This window comes from Kogia breviceps, chromosome 7 (assembly GCF_026419965.1).
Source record: "Kogia breviceps isolate mKogBre1 chromosome 7, mKogBre1 haplotype 1, whole genome shotgun sequence".
NCBI lineage: Eukaryota > Metazoa > Chordata > Mammalia > Artiodactyla > Physeteridae > Kogia > Kogia breviceps.
In genome coordinates this window covers 82,383,011-82,403,696 of record NC_081316.1, presented here as the reverse complement: position 1 = coordinate 82,403,696, position 20,686 = coordinate 82,383,011, and the positions used below count along the sequence as shown (strand labels likewise).

Below are 20,686 nucleotides of genomic sequence, written 5' to 3'. Positions count from 1 at the left end.
TTTAGATATTGATGGCATCAGGGCCTTAGTTAGGGACAGTGTCAGACCCTGACTTAGGCCTAACATCCAGGCCTTAGTTAGGGACACTGTCACGGTGTGGGGACTCAATTCAGGTCCTGACATCAGCACAGCATAAGGGTTTCAGTTAGCATAAGAGGCAGGACATTAGCTAGGGACAGGGTTAGTGTAAAGTCTAGGGATTGTGTCAGCAAATGACCTCGGGATAGTGTCAAGACCTTAGTTACTGAGAACCTCAGGGCCTTATTTAGGACCAGCATCAGGGTCGGGCTTAGGGCAAGCAACAGGGCCTGAGTGAGGCCCAGCTTCAGGCCCCTAGCTGGAGACACTGTCAGGGCATGACTTAGGAGCAGCATCAGGGCGTTTGTGGAGTCAGCATTCGGGTCATAGTTAAAGACATGAACAGGGCCTGAGTGAGTCAGGGAATCGAGGCCTCAGTTAGGGAAAGCTTCAGGGCCTGAGTTAGGCACAGCCTCTCGTCTTCAGTTAAGGACAGCGACAGGCCTTTCTTTGGGACTGTGTCAGGTGCGTGGATAGAAATGTGTCAGGATATTAGCTCAGGATAGTGTCCGGATTTTCATTATTGACTGCAGCACGGCCCATGTCAGGGACAGATTCTGGGCCTTAGTGAGAGATAGGGTGAAAGTCTTAGTTAGGATCAGTGAGCACCTTAGTTAGGGAGAGTATTAGGGTTTCAATTAGGATAAGATGCAGGACATTAGCTTGGGACAGAGTCAGGATCCGAGCCAGGGATAGTGTCAGCAAATGACCTGGGTTGGTGTCAAGACCTTAGTTACTTAGAGAATCAGGGCCTAATTTAGGACCTGTGTCAGGGCTTCGGGTAGGGACAGCGTCAGAGCCTGACTTAGGGAGAACGTCTAGGCCTGATTGAAGCCTAGTATAACCCCACTAGCTGGAGACACAGTCAGGGAATGACGTAGGAACAGCATCAGGGTCTTTGTGGGGTCAGCATGCGGGTCATAGTGAAAGACATGAACAGGGCCTGTGTTAGTCACAGAATCAAGGCCTCAGTTAGGGAAAGCTTCAGGGCCTGAGTTAGGCACAGCCTCAGGTCTTCACTTAAGCATGGCAAAAGGGCTTTCTTTTGGAAAGTATCAGGACAGTGGATAGAAATGAGTCAGGATATTAGCTCAGGACAGTGTCCTTTTTTTAGTTATTGATTGCAGCAGGGACCATTAGGGACAGATTCCGGGCCTTAGTGAGAGAGAGTGTGAAGGCCTTTGTTAGGTTTAGTCATTGCTTAGTTAGGGAGAGTATTAGGGTTTCATTTAGGATAAGATGCAGGACATTAGCTTGGGACAGAATCAGGTTCCGGGCCAGGGATAGCGTCACGAAATGACCCAGGAAAAACGTGAAGACCTTAGTTATTGAGAGCATCAGGACCTTACTTAGGACCAGCTTTAGGGCCTAAATCAGGACCACTGCCAGGGCTTCATATACAGACAGCGTCAGAGCATAATGAAGGTACAGCCAAAGGGCCTAGGTGAGGCTTATCTTTAGGGCCTGAGTTAGGGACACTGTCAGGGCATGACTTAGGAGCAGCAGAAGGGCCTCTGTGGGATCAGCGTCAGGTTCTTCATTAAAGACATTATCAGGGCCTCTGTTAGGGAGAGCCTCAGGGCCTCATTTTCGGACAGCATCAAGGCTTACTTTGGGTCAGTTTCAGGACCTTGGTAAGACCTGGGTCAGGATATTAACTCAGGATAGTATCAGGACTTTAGATATTGGCGGCAGTAGGGCCTTAGTTAGAGTCAGTGTCAGGCTCTGAGTTAGGAATATGATTATGGCCTTTGTTAGGTATAGTGTCAGGGACTGAGCTAGGAGTAGTGTCAGGGTCCGAGTTACGTGTAATGTCAGGGTCTTCGTTAGGGACAGTGTCAGGGCCTGAGTTAGCACGAGTCTCCAGGCCTTAGTTAGGGACAGGTTCACAGCATCGGGAGTAATTTCAGCGCCTATTTATGGACAGCATCAGGGATGATTTAGTTAACATAAGAGGAGCCATTCCTGCAAGAACCCTAAAGGCCAACACACAAGAATGTAAAAGTGAACCAAGCACGCTGCTATGAAGGAATATTCCACAGCAGTTGAGTACACTTTAAGGTTAGCAAGAGTTTAAAAATTATTTTTTTAAGAAACTAATATTCATATGATGAAAGAATTTCGTCGTAAACAATCTCTTTCCCTAAACTTGACATTAGCTAAAGTCAAGATTAGATTAAGGTCTAGGGGTAGTGTCAGTTAATGACCTAGATTTGGTGTCAAGACCTTGGTTACTTAGAGAATCCAGGCCTAAAATTTAGGACCTGCGTCAAGATTTTCGGTAGGGACAGGGTCAGACCTGACTTATGGACAACGTCAGGGCCTGAGTGAGGCCTAGCGTCAGCCCCCTAGCTGCAGACACAGTCAGGGCATGACTTAGGAGCAGCGTAAGCACCTTGGTTGGGTCAGCGAAAGGTCATAGTGAAAGACATGAGCAGGCCTTGAGTGAGTCACAGAATCAAGGCCTCCGTTAGGGAAAGCTTCAGGGCCTGAGTTAGGCACAGCCTCAGGTCTTCACTTAAGGACACCGACAGGTTTGGGACAGTGTCAGGATCGTGCATAGAAATGTGTCAGGAAATTATCTCAGGACAGTGTCCGGATTTTAGTTATTGATTGCAACAGGTCCCATGTTAGGGACAGATTCCGGGCCTTAGTGAGAGATAGTGTCAAGGCCTTTGTTCGGATTAGTCAGGGCTTAGTTAGGGATACTATTAGGGTTTCATTTAGGATAAGATGCAGGACATTAGCTTGGGACAGAGTCAGGTTCCGGGCCAGGGATAGCATCAGGAAATGACCTAGGAAAAGCGTGAAGACCTTCGTTATTGAGAGCATCAGGGCCTTACTTAGGACCAGTGTCAGGGCCTAAATCAGGACCACTGCCAGGGCTTCATATACAGACAGCGTCAGAGCATAACGAAGGTACAGCCAAAGGGCCTAAGTGAGGCTGATCTTTAGGGCCTGAGTTAGGGACACTGTCAGGGCATGACTTAGGAGCAGCAGAAGGGCCTCTGTGGGATCAGCGTCAGGTTCTACATTAAAGACATTATCAGGGCCTCTGTTAGGGAGAGCCTCAGGGCCTCATTTTTGGACAGCATCAAGGCTTACTTTGGGTCAGTTTCAGGACCTTGGTAAGACCTGGGTCAGGATATTAACTCAGGATAGTATCAGGACTTTAGATATTGGCAGCAGTAGGGCCTTAGTTAGAGTCAGTGTCACTGCCTGAGTTAGGAATATCATTATGGCCTTTGTTAGTTATAGTGTCAGGGACTGAGCTAGGAGTAGTGTCAGGGTCCGAGTTACATGTAGTGTCAGGGTCTTGGTTAGGGACAGTGGCAGGGCCTGAGTTAGCACGAGTCTCCAGGCCGTAGTTAGGGACAGGTTCACAGCATCGGGAGTAATTTCAGCGCCTATTTATGGACAGCATCAGGGATGATTTAGGTAGCATAAGAGGAGCCATTCCTGCAAGAACACTGAAGGCCAACACACAAGAATGTTAAAGTGAACCATGCACGCTGCCATGAAGGAATATTCCACAGCAGTTGAGTACACTTTGTTTAAGGTTAGCAAGAGTTTAAAAATTATTTTTTTAAGAAACCAATATTCATATGATGAAAGAATTTCGTCGTAAAGAATCTCTTTCCCTAAACTTGACATTAGCTAAGGTCAAGGTTTAGGGCTATTGTCAGTTAATGATCTAGAGTTGGTGTCAAGACCTTAGTTACTTAGAGAATCAAGGCCTAATTTAGGACCTGCGTCAGGATTTTGCGTAGGGACAGCATCAGACCTGACTTAGAACGTCAGGGCCTGAATGAGGCCTAGCATCAGCCCAGCTGCCGGCACTGTCAGGGCATGACTTCGGAGCAGCATCAGGGCCTTGGTTGGGTCAGCGAAAGGTCATAGTGAAAGACATGAGCAGGGCTTGAGTGAGTCACAGAATCAAGGCCTCCGTTAGGGAAAGTTTCAGGGCCTGAGTTAGGCACAGCCTCGGGTCTTCACTTAAGGACGGCAACAGGGCTTTCTTTTGGAAAGTATCAGGACCGTGGATAGTAATGAGTCAGGAAATTAGCTCAGGACAGTGTCCTTTTTTTAGTTATTGATTGCAGCAGGGACCATTAGGGACAGATTCCGGGCCTTAGTGAGAGATAGTGTCAAGGCCTTAGTTAGGATTAGTCTGGTCCTTTGTTACTGAGAGTATTAGGGTTTCAGTTAGGAAAAGATGCACGACATTAGCTTGGGACAGAGTCAGGTCCTTTCCAGGCATAGTGCCAGGAAATTATTGAGAGCATCAGGACCCAGTGACAGGGCCCTAAATCTGGACGTCTTCCAGCGTTTCATATACAGACAGCGTCAGAGTCTATCTAAAGTACAGCCAAAGGGCCTATGTGAGGCTTATCTTTAGGGCCTGAGTTAGGGACACTGTCAGGGCATGACTTAGGACTAGCAGAAGGGCCTCTGTGGGATCAGCATCAGGTTCTTCATTAAAGACATTATCAGGGCCTCTGTTAGGGAGAGCCTGAGAGCTTCATTTATGGACAGCATCAAGGCTTACTTTGGGTCAGTTTCAGGAACTTGGTAAGACCTGGGTCAGCATTTTAGCTCAGGATAATGTCAGGACTTTAGATATTGTTGGCAGCTGGGCCTTAGTTAGAGACAGTGTCAGGGACTGAGTTAGGGAGAATTTCAGGGCCTGAGTTAGGTGTAGTCAGGGCCTTAGTTAGGCTAGAGACTCCAAGACCTTCCCTGAGTTCTAAAGGGCAGATTCGAACAGTTGCTAATCATGGAAAGGAGGGAATGCAGAGACCAAAGAAGAATCAAATAGAATGAAGAGTGCAGCCTTGGGCCAAGATTCTGGTTTTGCCTCAAGGGATACAGTTAAGAGCATCTTTGGGCTCTTTAGCAACCTAACCCCCCCCCCCCAAAATAGAAGATTTTAGTCTTCATTCCAGAGAAGGTACTCAAGAGACCATCTGAGGTCAGGTTATATTTAGTTAAGGCCCTGTACACACACTAATCCTTAGGATCACCTGTCTCCTTAAACCATTGCTGTAAAACTCCTCACCAGATCCTCCTGCATTGGGACACATGGTTTTTGAGGGTAGGAGTTTTCTGTGTCCCCCTTTGGCTGCCAAAGGAGTAAAGCTATTCTTTTCTACTTCCTGCAAACCTCTCTCTCTGAGATTTGATTTGGCACTGGTGCACAGAGGTTGAGTTTTCAACATCAAATTTAGTACCCAATGTGGGGCTGACTTGGGGATCCCCCTGTGGGTCCCCTGACTTGATCGGACACTGAGATTTTCTGCACACTAGTCTCTTTCGAGAGAGTGTAAGGTTGGAGAATTCCTTTAGAGGCCAAACCACCTGGGACCCTTGCCTGGAAAGGCCAAGCCCCAGTCATCCCAGCAGTTAGAACTCTAGGGCAGGAGTACATGGTGGAAGAGGAACCACCCTAGCAGTTGCCGAGGCCGTCTTTGCCTTGAGGACGTTCCTCTCTTCCTCCTGCCTGGACTGCCCTGAATGTCCTGCTCCAAGGGATTATTTTGGGGAACCAGAAAAATAGCATTTGGGATGTTGCAGCACCTCAGCCAGTGTGTGGTAACTCCCCTGGCAAGCAGTCTGAGGTCCTTTTAGCCCTGTACATTTGGGGGAACCTTGGTTCCCATCTGGGTGACTTTTCATTCCAGGAAACCTCATTTGGAAGGTGAACCACTTGGACAGAGGTCACAGGCTAAGTTGAGACTTGGAAGCTGATTTGAGTCTTGTGCTGTTTGGTTGTTGGTTTCTCTTTGGTTTCTGGTTCCTTTGGTTTGAGGCTTCCATTGGTGTTTAGGATTTTGTTTTGTTCTTAGTCCGTGTGTGAGTGTTCTATGGTTCAAACATAAGAAGTGCTTCTTCTTCAGTTCCATCTGAGAGCCAATGGGCAAAATCCTGGCAGACTGGTCAATCTATAGTTGTAAACCTAAGAGTAAGAAAAGAATGAAATTCTATTATAATTTTGTCTGGCCAATGTATGGATACATTCTTGAAAAATGAGGAAAGGTGGTCTTTGAATGGTAGCCTAAATGACTATACTATCCTTCAGCTAGAGTTATTTTGTCACAGGAGGAGAAAGACAAAAGAAATTCCATATGTTCAAGCATTTATGAAACTACGTAATAAAGAAGGTGAGCAGCTAGGTAACGGGCTGATGGTACAAAGAGAAAAGAAAGTCACTTTGTACTAGAGCTCGTTGTGTCTGAATGCAGAAAAAAAATAAGGGACAACATAAGATGGATACAGAAGGTGGTGAACATTTGTGAAAAGGGAACATGGGGGGAAGAGTTGTGCATGACCAGGATTTTCTAAGATGGATTTTGTTGGAAGTGGGTTAGGGCAAGCCTGCATTTTGTTTCTCCCTCCAAAGCTTTCTTAGAATGCTGCTTTTGATTGTGAACAGCTGGTGACTTCCTTTGCCTGTGTCTATGATCTGTATTTTTGTTTGAAATCTCTTTACTTTGGTTCAGTGAATAAGTGTTTTTTGGCCAATTCTAACCGTTCTTTTGATCTCCAGCTAACTTTGGGATGCTTTAGAAGGCCCTTGAGCTATCTCAGAGAGAAATGTTTGATTAGTATATTAAATTACATGGAATTCCTAAAAATCTAGTATGTCCTGGTAAAATTGGAAGTCCTTCCCCTCAAGCTACTTAGGACTTGGAGCAATTGGATAAATGACACCTCTGTATTGAAGTGTGTATTTATGAAAGTTACTGTGTTGGCTTCATTTTGCCCTGATGTTTAAGAGGAAAGGAAAATTACCTAGTGAAGTTATCAGAATGTAATGACTCATGATGTATCACTGTTTGCTTTAGGTCTACTGCTAAAAGCATATGTACAATGCTTGTGTGACAATTGGGTATGAATAATAAAATGTATGGCCTATATAAAGCGTTTTGTCATTAACATACCTCTGAGCATGTTCACGATACCTGATCAGTATTCCCCCAAAGTGGATTAACTAGGCCAATAACAAGGAGGCCTAGCACTGAGGGACATGATCTACACCAGGGCCAAACAGCTGAATCATTCTGGCACTGAGGGATTGACATTTTGATCATCAGTGCTTTCTATTGAAAGACTTGGAATCAAAAGGGAAAAAAACTCTTCACGTATTGAGGTGTGAGGAAGTCACTCTGGCTTATACATGGTTTAACTTAAATTATACTGACCAGAGTGGCCTGTTTTGTGGCCTTTTAGATACGAATTGTACATCTGCTTTGGCATTGAGGAAGGGAATGCATTTTACAGTCAAAAAGGAGAAACTATGGTTCAGACATCCAAGATAAACCTAAGTGACCTTTGTAGATGTGATTTAGATGCATTCCTGAATTCTTTTTCTGTTTTCTTTTTAAGTTTTTTTTTTGATGTGGACCATTTTTTAAGTCTATTGAATTTGTTACAATATTGTTTCTGTTTCATGTTTTGGTTTTTAGGCCACGAGGCATGTGAGATCTTAGCTCCCTGCCCAGGGCTCAAACCGGCACCCTCTGTGTTAGAAGGCGAAGTCTTAACCATTGAGCCACCAGGTAAGTCCTCGCATACTTGTTGAAATTGAATTTCTGAGCTACATCAGACTCAGGATGCCACTAGCCATTCTGAAAACAATGTCTGCTGGTAGCTGCAACCGTACGTTTTCAAGGACTCCTATCTTAACTATTAAATTTCAAACAGTGACTTTAGATCAGATACTAATAGAAAGATGAGACATATGTGTAGTGTTCAGTAGCTACTGTTATGGATATGTCAATACTACATCAGAAGTTAAAACCTACTTAGGTAGAATTAGACAACTGGCTATGGAGTCTCTCTGAAGTGCCAGTTCCAGACCAGGTTTCAGGCTTATTCTGCTGAATTCCTAAGGGGATGAGATCTATTTTTCCTATTAAATGTTCAGTTGTTACCCCTCCTATTTTAACTGGATTGGTTGCACCAAAATCGGGGACCAAGGGACTGAGATCTTAATCATACGAGTCTCAGGTACAGGACCTGGAACTCAAATATTTCTAACTTGGTATCCATTCCCCTAGATTTAGGCAGGACTGTGCCCCATTTCAGCAGGAAGTAGCCAGAGTGGTCATCACCCTGTTCCCTGAAAGATGTGGGGAAAGATAAAAGTGAAGTGGGGATTAAAACCGAGTCTCCTTAAAACCGAGTTCCTGTGCCAAGTTTATGATTAATGTCTCCATCTGAAATGATTATTCCTTTTCTTGTCAAAAATCTGCTCTCCTCAAGATTGAGGAGTATCCAGACGAGGAGGAGTGAAACTGAGAGGGACTCTGTGGTCTCCTGGGCACAGAAGCCATTCTGTGTGGTTCCTAACTTTTTTGTAGGGAATAGACTAGAGACTCCAGGACCTTCCCTGAGTTCCAAAGGGCAAATTCGAACAGTTGCTAATCAGGGAAGTGAGGAGTTGCAGAGACAGGGAGGAACAGTCAAGAAACAATAGTGCAGCCTTGTGGCAGGGTCCTGGTTCTGCCTCAAGGGATACACATAACAATATCTTCGAGCTCCTTAAAGAACTAAAACCCCCCAACAAATGGAAGATGTTAGCATTCTTCATTCCAGAGAAGCTCATCAAGAAACTATCTGAGACCAGATTAAAGGAGTGCAGGTCCTGCATACACACTGATCCTTATGAGCAACCACACCCTTGAACCACAGCTATAAAACACCAAATCCTCCCGCATTGGGACACACAGCTGTTGAGGGCATGAGCCTGCTGTGTCCTCCATTGGCTGGCAGAGTGATAAAACTAATCTTTTCCATTTTTCCAAAGCACTGTTCTTGAGATTTGAATCAGAACCAGTGCATAGAGGCTGATTATTCAGTATCAGTTAGGTACAGAGTCAGGCAGTTAGTTAGAAACAGTGTCAGGTCTATAGTTATGGAAAGCCTCAAGGAATTAGGGAGGGACACACAAAGATATTACAGACAGCATCAGATCCTGAGTTGGAGAGAGTGTCAGGGCATGACGTAGGACCAGCATCAGGACTGTAGTTAGGATCAGCATCACAGTCTTAGTTAAATTTATTGCCAGGACCTGAGTTAGCAAAGTGTCAGGGCCTGAGTTAGGGACAGCTTCAGGGACTGAGTGAGGCCTAGTGTCAGGGTCTTAGCTAAGATCAGCATCAGGGCCTTAGTTAAAGACATCAGGGCCTGAGTTAGGTACAGCAACAGGGCTTCAAAGGGACAGCCTCAGGGTCACACTTTGGGATGGCATCAGGACTTTAGTAAGGACAGTGTCAGGACCATGGTAAGAGATGGATCAAGATATTAGCTCAGGATAGTGTCAGCACATTAGTTATTGGCAGCAGCAAGGCTGATGTTAGGGACAGCTTTAGGGCCTTAGTTAGGGACAGCATCAGAACCTGAGATAGACCAAATATCAAGGCCTAGGCTAAGACTAGGGTCAGGGCCTTTGTTAGGGAAAATGACAAGGCCAGGGTTAGGCCTAGCATGAGGACATGAGTTAGGGACAGTGTCAGGGCTTACTTAGGGAAAGGGTCAGTTAGGGTTAGGGCACAGGTTAGGATTAGGGTAAAGATTGGGGTATGGATATGTGTTAGTGTACGAGTTAGGATTAGTGTACAGGTTAGAGTTAAGTTTAGGGTTAGGGCACGGGTTAGGATTAGGGTATAGTTTAAGGTATGACTATGGGTTAGAGTTAGTGTATGGGTTAGGCTTAGGGTATGCTTTAGGGTTGGGGTATTTATGAAACCTCTCCCACTCTCCCAATATCACTTAGCAGGTAAAGTAATATTATTTCGGCTCCAGGAATGAAGAAGAATATAGACGCTAGGATAAGACAAATAACACACACATTATAAATAAATCTCATTAGGATTTTGTTTGTAACCTGTACATTAAAACAGTAGTGCTTAGGAAATCTATTGGAGGCAGAAGCAGTAAAGGGTAGTTTTATGGGACTAACATCACAGATTTTCTGTAGAATACACAGATTTTGACTGGTTAGCAAGTCAAAGAGGCATGCTTTTGTTCTGAAGATATAAACCCTCTTCTAAATTGAGCTCTTATTGGAAGTTAGACATTTTCTCTTGCTGTTGTATTGTTTTGTATTTGCATGATTATTCTGCTTGGATCTCCCTTGTTAAACCGTTGATTTGGGAAAGAGTGCCATTACTGAAAGGAGTTAACAGAATTTTTCTCAAAAACAGAAGGAAATGGTTCTCACCTAAATATTAAGAAATAATCTCTATACTGGTATACTGACAGAATTATGATTCAGGGATAATAATCCTATGTTGGAACAAGGGAAATTTAAAAAGATTAAGGGAAAAGATAATATTTTTACCACTTGCCATCCTTTCCCACTCCCTGAAATGACCAGCATAATGTGGAGCATTCTCATTTTATCCAGGTGTTCCTTACATCTGTAAGGAATGTATGAATTTGGATATGGGGGTTTACAGACATGTACTGATACATATGAAATATATAATCACAAAATACCTAAGGAATACCAAGAGAGGTCGACTCAACACTCTGTAATAACCTACACGGGAAAGGATCCAAAGACGAATAGATCGATACATACATATAATGAACCAGATGCTGTACACCTAGAACACACGCAACATTTTTATCCAATTTGCTGTGATAGATAACAATTAAATTTTTAAAAAACACACAAGAAGTAAGGAGATATAAGCTCTTGGGGGTTTGCCCTGGCACACTGCACTCTAATTTGCAGCCTACTAACACAATTTCCAGGAAGCCTCTGTTGCAGGAAAACCCATAGTTGGAAATGGAGAAATGCTGCCGCCTTGTGGCCGTTTCCCGCAAGAGCGGCTTTAAACGCATAGCTATGGGTCACTTAACATTCACAAGGACTCAGGCCTCTAAAAGACACCTGCCCTCAAAAAAATGTCCTGAGCTAGGCAGTGGCCAAAAAAATTCAAAGCAGGCAAATGTGTCAAAGAGATAGTAGGAAGAGGTAAGTTTTACTCACTCTTTATCCAAAAAGGAAAATGGAGAAAAGCTCAACATCGGGAATTATCAGACTCCTCTAACCTACAAAAAGCTTTCAACTCACCCAGGTTAACTACCGTCAGCCAAAAGACTACAAACAATAAATGCTGAAGGGGTTTTAGAGAACTCTGTTCCCTCTAGCTGCTGATGCGATGTATAGTTGTAACAGCCAACAATGAGAACAGAAAGGAGCTGTGTTTTAAATTAAAAATTGAGCCACCATTCCATCCAGAACACCCACAGCTGAGCCTCTCACCTGAGAAGATACAGGCTGCAAGAGCTGCACTCCACGAGTTTTCACAGTAGCCAAGACACCGAAGCAACCAAAATGTCCATCAACAGATGAATGGATAAGAAGAGCTGGTCCGTGTACACAGTGGACTATTAGCCATGGAAAACAAGGAAACACTGCTCTTTGAGGCACCATAGATGAGCCTAGAGATAATCACAGAACATGAGGTAAAGTCGGAAAGCAAAAGACACACCGTATGACATCACTTATAGGTGTTATCTAACAGCTGACACAAATGAACATATTTCCACAAAGAAAGACACTCACAGACTTAGAAAACAAACTAAGCTTATGTAAAATGAAAGGTGGGGGGAATGGATAAATTAAGATCAGTGTCACCATATGTGTACAAATACATATTAAATACATATATATCAAACAGACCGACCATATAGCAAGGGAGGTCACCAGAACACTCTGCAATAATTTACATGGGAAGAGGATCTGTACAAGAATAAATATATATAACGTACAAACGGACCAGATTGTGTACACCTAGGACCAACAATATTCTAATCATTACCCCAATCAAAAGAATTAAAAGAGCGAACAAGAAGTAATGTGACAAACTTCTGGGGTTTTTTCCTGGCACATTCCATTCTAATTTACAACCTGGGAACAGGACTTCCAGAAGGGCTGCTGCCCTAGTAACCAGATGTGGGAATGTAGCAATGCTGACGCCTTGTGGCCGTTTCCCACAGCAGCAGCTTTAAAGTCAGAGCTAATGGTCACTCAATATTCACACACATTGCAGGCTTGTAAATGACACCTGCCCTCCAAAAAGAAAAATCCTGGGGTCGAAAATCGACCAAAAAAGTCAAGAAGACAATTTCAAGAGGTTTATTGTACTCACAGTTTTTTTCTGTTTTTGTTTAACAGAATAAAAAAAGGCGTGGAAAAATGCTGAACCTTAGGAATTATTAAAGACACGAAAATACACGTTACAAAAACCTATCATGTCACACCACTCAGAATGGCCATCAGCAAAACTTCTGCAAACAATAAATGCTGAAGGGGTGGTGAAGAAATGCGTACCCTCAGTTCTAAGTGGGACGTGGTAAGAGCCCCTAAGGAAAACCCAGTGGAGTTGCCTGGAAAGGGTCAACATTGAGCGACCGTTCAATCCAACATACCCACTGCTGGGTCTATCACCTGAGAGGATGAGAATCAAAAAGACACAGACTGGCAATCCTGCAGTCCAGCAGTGTTTACCATAGCCAACACTTGGAAGCAATGAAAATGTCCATCAACAGAGGAATGCAGAAAGGAGAAGTGGTCCGTGTACACAATGGAAGAGGACTCCAGTGAAAAGTAGAAATTCCATTTTAAAAACAGATATAAGTAACGAGACATCAGCTTTTGGGGATTTCTCCAGACACATTCCACCGTAATTGATAACCGAGGTACACCACTGGCAGGAAGGTCTGTTTCACTAGTTACCAGAGTGGGAAACGCAGAAATGCTGCAGGCCTCTGGCCGTTACCTGCAACGGCAGCTTGAAAACCCGTGCTAATGGTCACTTCATGTGCACAAGTACTGGAGGGCTGTCAATGAAACCTGCCCTCAAAATGTCTTGAGGGAGGTACTGGCCAAAATATTTCAAAATGTGGCACATACTTCAAGAAAAGAATGTGATGAGGTAAGCTACACACACAGTTTGAAGTAAAAAAGGACATCCCTGAAAGCTCAATTTCAAGGCTTTATGAGACGCATGCAAATCCAACCACAGAGGTATCGGCTCACACCAGTCAGAAGAACCATCAACAACAAAACTACCAACAATTCATGCTGAAGGGGTTGTGGAGAAGTGCATACCCTCTAGGCTAAGTGGGACTTTGCCGCCAGCCACGGCGGGTCCTCAAAGTGTAGCAACAACCGACGAGAGGGGGTAGGGAGCTGAACGCACCAAGGTATGGGATCAGAAGGGCACAAGCAACTGATGCTTGCAAGGCAAGTTTAATAACAAAGCATAGCCATATATATACCCCTAAAGCAGGGAATTTGCTTAGTCATGACTTATCGGCATCAGCTGGTTGGTTGGCTGCTCGGCTTCTCCCTCAAAGGCACCAATTTCCCCTCCAGGGTTTATTTTTTAAAAGCTTGATAATGCAATTTCAACCCATACACCTCCTGACGAAGAGCAGCGAGACGGCCAACAATAAAGCGTAATAAACAAGGTAATGCAATTAACGTCAACAATACACATGACCCCACGGTAATCAATCCTATGAGTCCATTTTGAAACCAATGCATTGGGTTTAACCATTGAAGCTGATCCAAGAGTCCTTGAATTAATTGTTGGGGCCCGTCTTCGTGTAGATGAGCTTCTTGAATTGCTTGTATTTCCGCATTAAGTTTTTGTATGTCCAAACTAATGTGTCCATCAGCCCATACACTTAAAAGTGCATTTTTACTTTGTTCCAATCCCAGTCAGTTTCATGATATGCATGTTGAGTCACACAAATCCAAGTATATTTAGCATGGCAAATCAAACACATTTTCAATTTTAAAGCCATAATTTGGTCTCCTAAACCTATGAGAGCATTTTTTAACTCATCAACCTCAGTTTTTAGTTGAGTATCAATATGACTTTGTAATGCTAATGCAATACTGGTATTTTTAGACAATTGATTTAACATAATGTGCTTGTTGTGCAGTTTTACTTAATGCTAAACCGGCAGTAGCGGCTATGGCTGTTAAAGCGGCTAAGGCTAATATGCTACATATTAATATTCCAATGAATCGTTTAGGTCTTTTTAAAGCTTCAGATAATTCTAGCCAAGCTTGCATGCTAGTACTATGATACCATGGTTCAGAACTATTTACAGGCAGCATTACATAGGAAGGTTGTTTTAACAACAGAAAAAGTTCCTTTCATAGGCAGAATGCAAGTACTAAAAATACAATTTTGACAAGTTATATTATATCCTAAGGAACCAGGCAAGATGTTGCAGACAGACATCATAATTTCCAGCTGTGAAAGCCTGGAAAGCATTGGTGGACAACTCCTTCTCTTGATCCGTGATCTCAGGTCGCTTCTTGGCTACTTCTTGTCCCATATTTTTTTTTTACTTCTCACTATTGCCCCGAGTTACTATCAACTCTACTATGTGGCCACACTTTCACTCTTCACTCCGGGGATTCACCTTCCGAAATTCAGATGTCCCTCTTGTCAAGTCCCTGTTCGGGCGCCACTTTGCTGCCAGCCACGGCGGGTCCTCAAAGTGTAGCAACAATCGTCGAGAGGGGGTAGGGAGCTGAACGCACCAAGGTATGGGATCAGAAGGGCACAAGCAACTGATGCTTGCAAGGCAAGTTTAATAACAAAGCATAGCCATATATATAACCCTAAAGCAGGGAATTTGCTTAGTCATGCCTTATCGGCATCAGCTGGTTGATTGGCTTCTCGGCTTCTCCCTCAAAGGCACCAATTTCCCCTCCAGGGTTGCTTTTCCTAGCTTTAGGGAACAACCAGGGACTCCCAGCAACTGAGCCAGGTCCCTGGAGCGATCTGGCCAAAGACCATCTCCTTTTTTATGTTCATACCATAAAGTCCAGGATGCATACCAAGGAGAGTACAATCGGGCCCTGAGGCTTATGAGGGTCTTAATGGCACCTTCCTCAGAGGGCAATGCTCGCCACAGGACTTAACCTGGTAAGAGGCACTAATGGGAACAGCATGGAGGTGCCTTAAAAGGTAAACATTGAGCTACGACACGATCCAGCAGGCCCACTTCTGTTCCTATAACCTAAGAAGATAGTATTGGAAAGACATAGGTAGGCAAATCTGCATTGCAGCAGTATTACAATAGCCAAGACATGGAAGCAACCAAAAAGTCCATCAACAGATGAGTGGACAAGGAAGAACAGGGACCTGTACAGATGGAATATTAGCCAAGGAAAAAAATGAAACAATTCCATTAGCCGCACCATAGGTGAGTCTACAGTTAATCATGCAACTTTCAGTAAGTGACAAAGTGAAAGGTATATATCCTACGATATCACTTATAGGTGTTACCTAAAAATTGACACCAGTGATGATACTTCCACAGAGAAAGGCTATCACAGATGCATTATGGAAACTTATGGTTCACCAATGGAAAGGTGTGAAGATTGTATACATTAGGATATTGTGTTTAACAGAGATATACAAACAGAGGTGAAATACATAATCACCAAAGACCTACGGAATACCAAGAGAAGAGTACTCAACATTGTGTCATAACCTACATGGAAAAAGGATTCAAAGAAAAATATATATGTATATGTGTAAAAGTACCATATCTTTCACACGTAGAAGAAGCCAAACATTGTAATCAAACATTCTGTGGCAAAAAATAAATACTAAAGTAAAAAAATGAACAAGAATTAGTGAGACATAAACTTAAGGATTTTTTTTCTGGTACATTCCATTCTAAATTACCACCTAGAACCCAACTTCCATTCAGGCTCTTTTGCCCTAGTAACAATATTTGGTAAAGGAGAATTGCTGCCACCTCTTGGACGTTGCTCAAAACAGCAGATTTAAACCCAGAGGTAATTGTCACTTGATATTCAAAACAATTGCAGGCCTGTAAATGACACCTGCCCTCAAAACAAATCTTTGGTCATAAATTGAGCAGAAAACTCAAAAAGACCTGCACATTTCGAAACGACAATTTCAAGAGGCATAGTGTACGCACATTTTGTCTTCTCATTTTCTTTCTTTTTTTGTTATAAAAAGGGCATGATAAAATGTTCAACATCAGGAATTAATAAAGCCATGCAAATCCAGTCTACAAAATGTTCACCTCACAGCCGTCAGAATGATCATCAGCAAAAAAGTCTACAAATAATAAATGCTGAAACTGTTTTAGAGAACTGTGTACCCTCTAGCTGCTCGTGAGATGTAAAGTGGAACAGCACACACTGAGAACAGAAAGCTGTGTTTCAAAGTAAAAATTGAGTCACCATTCCATCCAGCAGGTGCACCACTGAGCCTCTCACCTGAGAAGATCAGAGTCGAGAAGATACAGGCTGCAAAACTGCACTGCAGGAATTTTCACAATATCCAAGACACGGGAAGAGCAAAATGTCCATCAACAGATGAATGGATAAGAAGAGCTGGTCCGTGTACACAGTGGAATATTAACCATGGAAAACAATGAAACACTGCTCTTTGAGGCACCATAGATGAGCCTAGAGATAATCACAGAACATGAGGTAAGTCGGAAAGCAAAGACATATCCTATAATATCACTTATAGGCATTATCTAACAACTGACACATATGAACATATGTCCACAGAGAAAACACTCACAAACTTAGAAAATAAACTATACTTATCTAAAAATGAAAGGTTGGGGGAATGGATAAATTAAGATTAGGGTTGGGCTTCCCTGGTGGCGCAGTGGTTGAGAATCCGCCTGCCGATGCAGGGGACACGGGTTCGTGCCCCGGTCTGGGAAGATCCCACATGCTGCGGAGCGGCTGGGCCCGTGAGCCATGGCCACTGAGCCTGCGCGTCTGGAGCCTGTGCTCCGCAATGGGAGAGGCCACAACAGTGAGAGGCCCGCGTACCACAAAAAAAAAAAAAAAAAAAAAAGATTAGGGTTACCATTTGTGTACAAATACATGTTAAATACATATATCAAAAAGACCATAAAGCAAGGGAGGTCAATGGAACAGTGTAATAATTTACATGGGAAAAAGATCTGTACATGAATATATATATATATATTGTGTACACCAAGGACAAACAATATTCTAATCATTACCCCGATTAAAAAAGTTAAAGCAACTAACAAGAAGTAATGTGGCGTAAACTTATGGGGGTTTCTCCTGGCACATTCCATTCTAATATACAACCTGGGAACAGGACTTCCATTGATTCTCTGCTGCCCTAGTAACCAGATTTGTGAATGGAGCAATGCTGCCACCTTGTGGCCGTTTCCCACAACAGCAGTTTTATACCCAGTGCTAATGGTCACTAAATATTCACACTAATTGCAGGCCTGTAAATGACACCTGCCCTCAAAAACAAAAAAGTCTGGGGTTGTAAATCGACCAAGAAATCAAAAGACGTCCACATTTGAAGAACATAGTTTCAAGAGGTATATTTAACGGACCATTTATCCTTCTTTTTTGTTTAAATAAAGAGGGTAAGAAAAAATTCTGAACTTCAAGAATAAATATAGCCATGTAAATCCAGTCTACAACAACGTTCACCTCACAGCCATCAGAATGATCTTCAGGAAAAAGTCTGCAAAGAATAAATGCTGAAGGGGTTTTAGTGAACTGTGTTCCCTCTACCTTCTGGAGGGATGTAAACTGATAACAGTTAGTAGTGAAAACATAATAGAGGTGCGTTTAAAGGTAAAAATTGAGCTACCATGTCATCGGGTAGGTCCACTGATGGGCCTATCACCTGAGTAGACCAAAATTTAAAAGACACAGACTGGCCATCCTGCACTGCAGCAACATGTACCATAGCCAAGACTTGGAAGAAACCAAAATATCCATCAACAGAACAATGCACCAAGAAGAAGTGGTCCATGTACACATGGACTATTAGCCATGGAAAAGAATGAAACAGTGCCGTTGGCACCACCATAGAAGGACCTAGAGATAAACACCCAATTTGAAGTAAGGAGGAAACCGAAAAACAGATATTTTATAATGTCCCTTATAGGTGTTACCTAAAAATTGATACCCATGAAATTATTTCCAAGAGAAGGACACACATAGATTAAGAAAACAAAATTATGTTCAACCAAATGGAAAAGTGTAAGGAATGGATAAATTAGGATATGGCGGTTAACAGACATGTATTAATACATATGCAATATATATCACAAAATACCTATGCAATACCAAGCACCCTGTAATACTCAGCACCCTGTAATAACCTACATGCAAAAGGATCCAAAGATGAATAGTTAGATACATAGATATAATGAACGAGATTCTGTACACCTAAAACAACATTTTTATCAAATATGCTGATAATAAATAAAAATTAAATTTAAAAAACACACAAGAAGTAAGGAGATATAAGCTCTTGGGGGTTTGCCCTGCTACATTCCACTCTACCTTGCAGCCTACTAACACGATTTCCAGGAAAGCTCTGTTGGCCCAAAACGCAGAGCTGGAAATGGAGAAATGCTGCCGCCTTGTTGCCATTTCCCAGAAAAGCAGCTTTAAACCCACAGCTAACAGTCACTTAACATTCACAAAGGGCTTCTCTGGTGGTGCAATGGTTGAGAGTCTGCCTGCCGGTGCAGGGGACAAGGGTTCGTGCCCTGGTCCGGGAAGATCCCACATGCTGCGAAGCGGCTGGGCCCATGAGCCATGGCCACTGAGCCTGCGCATCTGGCGCCTGTGCTCCACAACGGGAGAGGCCACAACAGTGAGAGGCTCACGTATCGCAGAAAAGAAAAAAACAAAACAAAAAACATTCACAAGGACTCAGGGCTGTAAAGCACACCAGCCCTCAAAAAATGTCCTGAGTTAGGGAATGGCCAAAAAAATTCACAACAGGCAAATTTTTCAAAAAGATAGTATGAAGAGGTAAGTTTTAGACATTCTTTTTTTAAAAAAAGGGAAATGGATAAAAGCTCAACATCAGGAGTTATTAGACTCATGCAAATCTAATCATCGAAAAGGTTTCAACTCACATCAGTCGAATGACCATCAGCAAAATGTCTACAAACAATAAATGCTGAAGGTGTTTTAGAGAACTGTGTACTCTCTAGCTGCTGGTGAGATGTAAAATGGTAAGAGCCAGTAATGAGAACAGAAAGGAGCTGCATTTAAAAGTAAAAATCGAGATGCCATTCGATCCAGCACTCCCACCACTGGGCCTATCACCTAAGAGCCAAATCGAGAAGACACAGACTGACAAAGTTGTACTGCAGCAATATTCATAATAGCCAAGACATGGAAGCAGCCAAAATGTCAATCAGCAGATGAATGGACAAAGAAGAAGTGTTACATGTACCCAATGGAACATTAGCTTTCGAAAAAAATGAACAATGCCATGTTCATGACTACATGCAAGTGTAGAAATAATCATATTATGTTAAGTAAGTCAAAAGTTTATGATATATATCCTATGATATAATTTATAGATGTTTTCTTAAGTTTCCTACCAATGAATGTATTTCCAAAGGAAAAGACACTCAGAGACGTATAAAACAAACTAATGGTAACCAAAATGAAAGGCGGGAGAATGGAGAAATTAGGATTATGGCTTTAACATACATACACTAATGCATGTTATATGTATATAAACATATAACATATAAAATATATAAATTATATAATCACCAAACACCTTCCAAGTACCAAGGGAGGTCTACTCAACACTCTGTAATAACCTACATGGTAACAGGATACAAAGATGAACAGATATATGTATGAAAAATTGATCAGTATCAGTACATCCAGAGAATCACAATACTCTAATAAAATTTACTCCAATAAAAAACATAAAATAAATTTAATAAACAAACTTAAGTAGGAGACATAAGCTTTTGGGAGTTTGTCCTGGAACATTCCACTACAATTTGCAACCTAGGAACACAACTTCCAGGAAGGCTCTCCTGCCCTTGTAACCGAAGCTGGGAATGTAGAAATCTGCCGCCTTGTGGCCAATTCCCGCAACAGCAGCTTTAATCCCAGTGCTATTAGTCACTTAATATTCACAAGGACTGCAGAGCTGGCCTCAAAAAATATATCCTGTGATCAGGAATGGACATTAATATGCAAAACAGTAGAAAATCTGGAGAAGACAATTTCAAGAGGTAAATTTCCTCACAGTGTTTTTTTAAAGGACGTGAAAAATGTTCAACATCAAGAATTATTAGGGACATGCAAATTTAAACTACAAAAAAGTATCACCTCACAATAGTCTGAATGGCCATCAGTAAAAAATGTCTGCAAACAATAAATGCTGAATGGGTTTCCGAGAATGGATACCCTCCTATGCTGTTGCTGGGATGTAAACTGGTAACAGCCACTAATCAGAACAGAATGAAGGTGCCTTTAAAAGGTAATAATTGAGCTACTATGTGATCCTGCCAAACCACTAATGGACCTGTATCCCGAGAACACCACAATTCAGAAAGACACAGGTACCCAAAAGTACTCTTCAACGATACTTACAATAGCCAGACATGGATGCAAGCAAAATGTCCATGTACAGATGAATGGAGAAAGAAGAAGTGGTACATGTACACAATCAAATATTAGCCATGGAAAAGATGAAACAATGCCTTCTGTAGCACCACTGACGAACTAGGGGTAATCGTACTA

At 42.6% G+C, this 20,686-nt stretch overlaps 1 protein-coding gene across 3 annotated transcripts in view; it reads right to left on the bottom strand.

Annotated features, from left to right (window-relative positions):
- Positions 1-4,379: 4,379 nt before the first annotated feature.
- Positions 4,380-20,686, bottom strand: part of PAAF1 (proteasomal ATPase associated factor 1) — a 102,303-nt gene continuing 85,996 nt past the window's right edge. Inside the window, exons 14-16 of one of the 3 annotated variants that reach the window (XR_010841436.1) lie at positions 16,379-16,570; positions 11,357-11,535; positions 4,380-6,034 (exon numbers count right to left, since the gene is read on the bottom strand). The gene's annotated coding sequence lies outside the window, so the exon portion shown is untranslated. The remainder of the gene's footprint in view (positions 6,035-11,356; positions 11,536-16,378; positions 16,571-20,686) is intronic. The other 2 variants (XR_010841437.1, XR_010841438.1) reach the window with 2 other exon arrangements.